The sequence below is a fragment of the Ornithodoros turicata genome, unplaced genomic scaffold (assembly GCF_037126465.1).
Source record: "Ornithodoros turicata isolate Travis unplaced genomic scaffold, ASM3712646v1 Chromosome16, whole genome shotgun sequence".
NCBI lineage: Eukaryota > Metazoa > Arthropoda > Arachnida > Ixodida > Argasidae > Ornithodoros > Ornithodoros turicata.
The window spans coordinates 1,667,082-1,674,926 of NW_026999320.1; the positions used below are offsets into that span (position 1 = coordinate 1,667,082).

General features: G+C 43.7%; 3 long non-coding RNA genes across 3 annotated transcripts; all 3 read right to left on the minus strand.

Annotated features, from left to right (window-relative positions):
* Positions 1-2,890: 2,890 nt before the first annotated feature.
* Positions 2,891-4,723, minus strand: LOC135372633 (uncharacterized). Its single transcript, XR_010416042.1, has 3 exons — positions 4,663-4,723; positions 3,200-3,402; positions 2,891-2,916 (listed from the first exon to the last, which is right to left on the minus strand). It is a non-coding gene; the product is annotated as an uncharacterized LOC135372633 (long non-coding RNA).
* Positions 4,724-5,057: 334 nt separating this feature from the next.
* LOC135372634 (uncharacterized) lies at positions 5,058-6,037 on the minus strand. The gene is made up of 3 exons (XR_010416043.1): positions 5,983-6,037; positions 5,723-5,791; positions 5,058-5,077 (listed from the first exon to the last, which is right to left on the minus strand). It is a non-coding gene; the product is annotated as an uncharacterized LOC135372634 (long non-coding RNA).
* A 340-nt stretch (positions 6,038-6,377) lies between these two features.
* On the minus strand, positions 6,378-6,939 carry LOC135372628 (uncharacterized). Its single transcript, XR_010416036.1, has 3 exons — positions 6,850-6,939; positions 6,688-6,759; positions 6,378-6,463 (listed from the first exon to the last, which is right to left on the minus strand). It is a non-coding gene; the product is annotated as an uncharacterized LOC135372628 (long non-coding RNA).
* Between the last annotated feature and the right edge of the window lie 906 nt (positions 6,940-7,845).

The window sequence follows — 7,845 nt, forward strand, 5'->3', positions numbered from 1 at the left end:
ACAGTTAAGATAGGGTAATGCAGGATAGTCATCAAAGGCACCACAATGCTTGCTCGTCTAACTGTATGCAAAACCTTGATTTATGGGAATTAGAGAAATTGGCCTTTTTTTTCAGTGAAGGGTGGTGGTGAATCAGCAAAGGCACTGGTAAGGTCCGTGATGGTGCCTAAAGCTGTTGTGACAGTTGGTCCTGCGCTTTCCCAGCAAAACAAAAAAACTGTTCTATCACCCAAGATAATCCAAAATTCAAAACCATAGGGTAAACAGCTATGGAGAACAACAGCGCTGAAGGAGCCACAGTCGTGACGTGGCACCTCTCCCGCAGCGGGCGAGGACGCGAGTCTGCCAAGCCACATGGGAAAAAGAGGTCCGTGACATCACACTGTGGGTTGTAGTTTTCCAAACTAATATAGCTAGAGCAATATTTTTTCCATCGTTCTAACAGTGAGCACGGTGCGTATGTAATATGGTTGAATACTTCTGAAAGACTGTCACAACACCTTTAAAAACATCAATTAATAGAGGTACAAGACTTCCTCAGTTACCAGCACCACCTTGTTTGGCCTCTTTGAATATCTCTGTTTTAGCCCATCCACATATAGCCCCAGTGTATTCGCTGGTACGTCGGCCTGCACTGAAGAAACCCAAGTTTATTAATTTCACACAAATCAAAATTTTGCATACACCCAGACCAGTGGTCATTGTGGAACCTTTGATACCTCTAACATTACGTTAAACAGCTCTGGCATATATAAAACAATAGGCTCAAGAGTCATTTATGACGCAAAAAAGGGAGCTATTGTCCAAACTGCATATGTACCTCATACACAGATAATAAATCCAGCATTGTAATCATGGGAGCTGCAATGGTGATCTTGTTATGTGGCAGCTGACAAGCATGTGCCATACAGTGATGACTGCACCATGCCTCCGACATTAAATCCACGGGATACCACTGGGACGTACGTGGGCCCACAGTGCTGTCCAAGTAGCAGATTTCACAAGTATGCCTTCAAAAGACTACACAGACAGAACAAATCGGTCCCACGGAAGTCCCACGGATGCCTTAAACGGGATCTCACGACATCCTGCGGAACACTTCTAGCGGGACAAAAGACGTCCCACGGACACCGTTTTGTCAGCTCCTCGAACATCCCTGTAACGTCCCCGGACGGTCCCGGTGAAATATCTGGGATCTGCGCGGGACGGAGCCCTCCGCGTTTCTATATATAGGCTGCTAAAACCAGTTTACTCTTGGAATAAACCTTGCCCGCTCCCACATTAGCTCCGTTTTGCTATATTCTGTATAATGACCCACTGCCCACAATTTGAATAAAATATATATCTCCAGATGTCATATCACAGACTGCAAGGCTCGCAGCTACTTTCAAAAAGTAAACACAGAACAAATAACCACAATTTGAAGTATATACGTCTCATTTGTCTCAACTTTTTCTGCTTTCTATCTGAAAACAGTCATCTTCACCTTCCAAAAGAATTGCTGACTAGAACCATGTATGAAGTGTAAAATGAAAATTATGAAAAATGATACAAACAAACCTCACATATATCTATACAGGGTGAATTTAGCTAAGGTTAAATTTCCATGCAGTCATACAAATATTCTGGCGCTTCAAAGTTCGCAGACTGATAGTCATGCATTCACCTCAATTTGCGTTGCTTAACTTTTTTGTGTGTGCAAAGTGAGCGCACTTAAAAAATAATATCGAGAAAACTTCAGGCGAATGGCTGCTGGTCTGCAAAGTTTGAAGCGCCAGGAACGTCATCATATTTTTAGGACGTGATCAAAATGCGCAGCTTTGCTAAATTCACCCTAAAAAAGACCACTTTTCTCTCTTCCTGGGAGCACTTTCTCAAAACAATACTGCCGCTCAGTATAAGGGCAGTGAAGTGAAAGACAACGGTTAAAAAAAAATACTTCTTGGGGAATCTCGTATAATGAGGCTCTCAGATTCTTATGGATTATCTGGAAGCGTAGTGTGCCCAAAGTAAGACTCCACGAAAGGATGAACAATAAATATGAGCTAGGGATGATCCCTTCATCCTCCTCGTTATTCGATGCTGACAAGTTTTCTGTCTTCTTTTTGAAGGGTGTTGATTTTCAAACTGAGCTTCACAAAACAGAGTAAATATATGATAATTGGACGCAACGCTGTCATCCTAAACCAAAAAATATAACTTGTCACCTCGGCAAGTGTGGAACCTGAATTACATCTGGTGGTCTGCTTTGAAAACCATGACACAAAAAGGAGCTCCAGCCCACACTCCACGACTAAGCTGCGTGGAAATACTCAAAAACTAACAGTTACACTGACCGGTATAGGTGCACTGAACTGTGTGAACAATAAAAGGAAAAAAAGGATGATGTGCAACTGTCCATCACGTTTTACCGGAGGCTTGAAATGTCAGGGTGACCCAGTTAGATAGTCTTTCCTCGAAGTCAGATCACATCACATCCCGATCCACACACATTCCACAGTTCCAACTTCAGTCTTCCTCACATGGTGTTCTTGATGCACTAGAACGTGAAAGTCTCTCGGATGCATGCCTGAGCCACGACCTTATCGCCTCTTCCGCCTCACGTTTCGTGCCTTGAGCACGATTGTGTTTGGTGTGTCCAGTGAAGCAGCCTAAATATACACGATGTCAGTAAAAGATATGTATGTCCAACAACTTCTGCGCAATAAAAATGTTCAACTTGTGAAATGTATAGAGATCACAGATCCTCAACTTACTTAAAATAATGTTCGTGCAGTTCAGATCACATAACCTCTGCTTATCGTTTTTCCCTTCCCAAGTAAACTGTGCTGCAACAGCATCGGTCATCAACGTAGACATCATCCTCCTGGCTGCGTCTTTAGCGTTTGTTCCTCCGAGGCTCTGCAGGAGCCTCTTCTAAAAAGATAAAAGTGAACACATGAAGATAATAATTTTAACTGCTGCAATCTATCAATCCCGCATGAATGAATCCTCCGCATCCCTGATTTCTATGCACCGAGAACATGGAAGCTCTCTCATAATTCAGGCATACATTAATACCCTTTACCGAGTCTCTCTTGACTGAAACACTAAATTGAACATTTATCCTCCTATCATCCACAATCTATAAACAGATACAACATGCTCGCAGAGAGACCTAATAAAAAATAAAAGTCAAGCTACAGTGATGTGTCCTTACAAGTTTGCTCCTGGCGTCCGATGATGCTGCAAGCACGTTGTCAAATTCAACAAGCTCATCAGGTGAGGTACAAGGCTTCACGAGAACAGGAGTTTCTTCCTCCTCTACAGCTGAACGCTGGGCTATGCTCTCCAACTGTTTTGTGTGGTGTTCCACTGTTAACCTGATGATATGCAGGATACGAAGTATCTCACGCTGGAAATCTGAATTTGTTGTACAAAAAATAAAAATAAACGAGAGCAGCGTTACAAGCCAGCATCAACCTAAACTTAAAATGATTACTTCCAGTATTAATGACACAAGGTCAGCTGAAGTGGTCATACACCTAAATTGTAGAACATCTCCAGTTCATTGAAAGGGGTTAGACTATACGAGGTGTGTCTAATAAATAAGGGAATGGTGGCAAAAATATATTTAATGTCATAATCGAAACGTACATATTAAGCGGTGCTTTTACCTCCTCCCTCCTGTATTGATAAAGCGGGAATTTTCTATTCACAGAAACGATTAAGCCAGAATACAAGGCAACCCTCTTTATTTTGTTGCAGCCTCGAAATGGGCTCCTTCAATGCAGATTTCAGCTACGGCATGCAACAACAAACAGCAAATATTCGCTAGCACGGTTACAAGACGTGTTCTGCAGAAAGCATGCTGAAAGTGCGATAATTCAGACACAGAGTCCTCACATTCACCATCAGAAGACGCTTTCTTCGATTTTTCATGTACTATTGGCAGCTGTAAAGTGGACCAGACGCAATGTCTTGTCCACTGGTCTGGAAATAATGACCAGAAAAAGGAGATGGTGCCAGCCGTTGTCAATGTTGCCTTGCCCCACAAAAAAAAAGAAAACAACTAGCCATGAAATTTACAGAGTCAACAATAATAAGAAAGTAATACAGTGTCAACGTTCACCTCCTCGACAAGTCCAAAATGCTTGTAGTACAGCATTTGGTTTAGTCTCACGAGGAACTGAGGCAATAGTGTGAGCAAGTTGCTACACCACGAATGAAAGAAAAAAAAAAAAACAGCGTGAGAAACGGACAGACAGAGAAGACACGCACACACGGGGCGCGCTAACTAACAACTCGTTAGTTAGCCCATCCTGTGTGTACATATCTTCTCTGTCTGTTCAGTTTACACGCTGGTTTTTTTCCCATTCACAAGGAACTTTATGACGCGTTGTTCCATTGTTGCACTTTCAGTCTTGACTCTCACAACGTAGCTGCACATCTCACCCATATGTGTTTCAGTAGCAGCAGGCTGACCACATGCGACGAAGGGTCTACTTGTTTCACCATGCTTCTTATGGTGACGACTAAGTGTATGCGAACACACTCCCCATTCATAGGAGTATGGAACATATAATGGTTCAGGTGAACAGTTCCGTTATTTAATAGCCACACCTTGCGTGCTAAGAAATCAATGTGCCAATGTTGAATATATAACTTTTGAAACTGAATTACCTTGACCACCACTTGTAGCTTTACGCTGCTGGCTATGCTCTTTCCGCCTCGCACCCACAAGGTCACCTATAGCACCCAATCATTAAATAATGTTTATTACAAATGAGATGCCGAAACACCCTTTAACATGCTGTTTCGTGTGCAAAACTGGAGGCGGATACAAACCTGTAATGAAGCAGTGCCTTGGCGCAGGCTCGTTATCTTGTGCATCTCTGCCAGTGTGAAACGAAGACGGCGTTGTGGACGTGGAACTACTTCTGATGTCCCCTGGTTTGTTTAATCACAACAAGTAACGTCCGGAATTAAAACAGAGCGAAGTATACGGATTTAATACCTGTGTGGGAATTTTCCGTCTGCATGCCATGGGAGTAGCTCTGAGACTGAGGCCGAGACCCCTCATACGACTGAGATGAACCTGCAGATATTTTGCTTGGTATACACAAGACAATTCACATTTTTTTGCACAGGCAATGCAGATACACGTGCCGTAATTTCACGCGTATTAGTTGCGGCTTATGCACGATTTTTTTTTTCTCACGGGCGCTCTGCGGCTTATCCACCGGTGCGGCTCATCTGATTACTATTTTTCCTGGTATTTTCCCCATACGTCGATTTTAACGAATGGGCCGGCAGTGTCTCTGGAATGGCACTGCCCTGCCGATGCACGAACAGTGCGTAACAGGGACGGGTCCACATTCGAGTAGATTGATCTTCGTGGTGCATTCCCCAAAGCAGCTTTAACGAAAGTGGTGACAGTGATTCACGTTTTCTGGAAGGCCACTGACCATTCAATCCATTAAAAACGCCCAACAAGGACACAATCCGATCTTGGTAGAACTCTAGAGCTGACCCTGGAGTATGGACCATAGGGTTTATGTCCTTCTCTATGATCTCCGTTGCCGCACAAATCAGTCGTTTCGTATTGCAGCGGCTTATCTGCTAGAAAATTTTTAAAGCTTTCCTAAAAGCGCGTCCTGCGACTTATACGCGTGAAATTACGGTACTGTGTCTGTCATGCATGCGTCTGTAGGAAGTGTAAGGGAATATATGATGTGCTCACCAGGCCGGTGAAAATTGGCACTAGGTGCAGATGAGTGTAGCCGTCCTCGGTCATCAGGTCGATACATACCTGCATGTGTAAAATAAATTAGCTACTGCTCTGCATATATACAGTCGGGGTAATGTCTACGTACAACGCTTCCTCTATATTTTTTTTTGTTCACGAAACAATGCATGTGGGCACATTCACCGTTGCCAGGACATGTAGTCGTAAAAAATTTCCACATGTGTGATAAGGTAACTCAGGTACAAACATCATACCTGGGCGGAAGTACTGCACACTGGACAGACCGTGCTGGACCTGTTCGTCATGTGGTGGTGCTGCACAACAAGCGTTTTGCATGCCTTACCACACTGCTAAATAGCTGTAGGCAACGGTAACAAAAACAGCAAGACACACAATAATTGCTAAAAAATATACACCTGTTGGGTAAAACTACTTTTGTGCCTCTGAGTAGGTTGTGACAAATGCTGGTCGACCCTGCAGGTGAGCTGTGTGAAATGATAAAAAACAATCCAAAACAGATAGCTCAAAAAATATTTCGCAAAAACACTTGCAACAAAGGATGTCACCCTAATGCACCCATAAAGTTAGGACATGTTGCGGCTGAAGTGACTGTTTTTTGTGGTGGTATGAGAAAGGCTTAGCCATGCTACAGGGTATCACCTTGATGTGTCAGTACGTCATGATCACTTGACGGAAGGCTTATATGTACCATGTTCTGGGCACTGTGTGGCAAGCCTAAGGAAAAAAAGACAAATGAAACACAATGAATTGCACATCATAATGGGATAGTGGATAAAGCAGATTCTCAAGTGTTGGGTGTCGAAAAAAATTGGGGGAAGGGGTATTATATCTGCAACGCATGAAAATCAAATTTTTGTGGGCCTCGGCAAAATTTGGGAGGATGCAAGGGGGTTCTGTGCATACAGACTGCCAGTTTCCTACGAACGTAAATAAATTACCTTGGTGATAATGTTGGGGATGGGCAGGAAGGTCCGGTCGGTGCTCAGTAGCTTGCAACATGAAACATTGTGCTGAAAATTTAAGTGCAGACATACAAAGCATTAATTAGGCAATCAAGCTTTAAGGCTGTAAATGCTTCCATTGCGACCAGTACTACGTACCACCTCCAGGAGGGTGACTTGACGTCATGGGTGGTGGTGTGGGTGGGAATGGAAGTGGTGACCTGCTGTACTCGTCACCAGTAAGTGCTTCATGCTCCTCCTGAAGTGGTCCCTCTTTCTGGGAACAGTACTGTGACTGTTCACAGGCTTCTTCATTTAAAGTTGTCTTCTCCTTCCTTCTACCCCTGTCTTTTTGCGCAACAGTTGATGTAGGCCTCCTCTTCACCACTTTCTGTTTGACGTTGGTGATAGTTTTTCGCCGCTCTTCAATGATACATAATGTAGATTAGGTAACATACACTGGTCATAGAACACTGCACAGGGATTTTAGCACCACGTGAGAAAATTTAGTTTTGACCATTAGTATGGATCAGAGGTATCACCGCAAAACCGTGCTTGTAAGGCAGTCTCACATATTTACAAGAAACAGTTTTTAGATGCCATGACTTAATGTCCGAAAGCCGAGACACAAAGTTGATGCCGAGCATTGAAGAGCTACACGGGACTGAGAAGAGCTCCTGAACATCTAGATATTCCCGCCCAATGAGGCAAGGCTCTCCACTGCCGTTAAACGCAAAGTTCTCAACATGGATGACAGATCCATCACTTAACCCGCAGCAGCAATCTCTCCTGTTGGCTTGAAGTATAAAGGCACTGTCAAAGGATGCCCTTCTATACTGGGGACCCTGGCACCCACTGGGAAGGATTCCGCAGGAGTGCTGCCGTGAAAATTGAGAAGTTGCTGATTTGCAAGACGATGCAGATGCCGTTCCTTTCTGTTCAGCCATCCTCTTGCAGAGCTGTTCGAGCGGCTTCTCTGGCTTTCTTATGCATCGTTTCAACGAACTCATGTAATTCTCAAAGGGGAAAGCTGACCAAGTATCAAGGGGCCCGTGAACACGTGCATCATTTGCAAGATGGAGCAAACCATGGACATTGTATGAAACCATGTCATTTCCATAGAGCTTGGTATACGTCTTTACGAAATACCTAAGA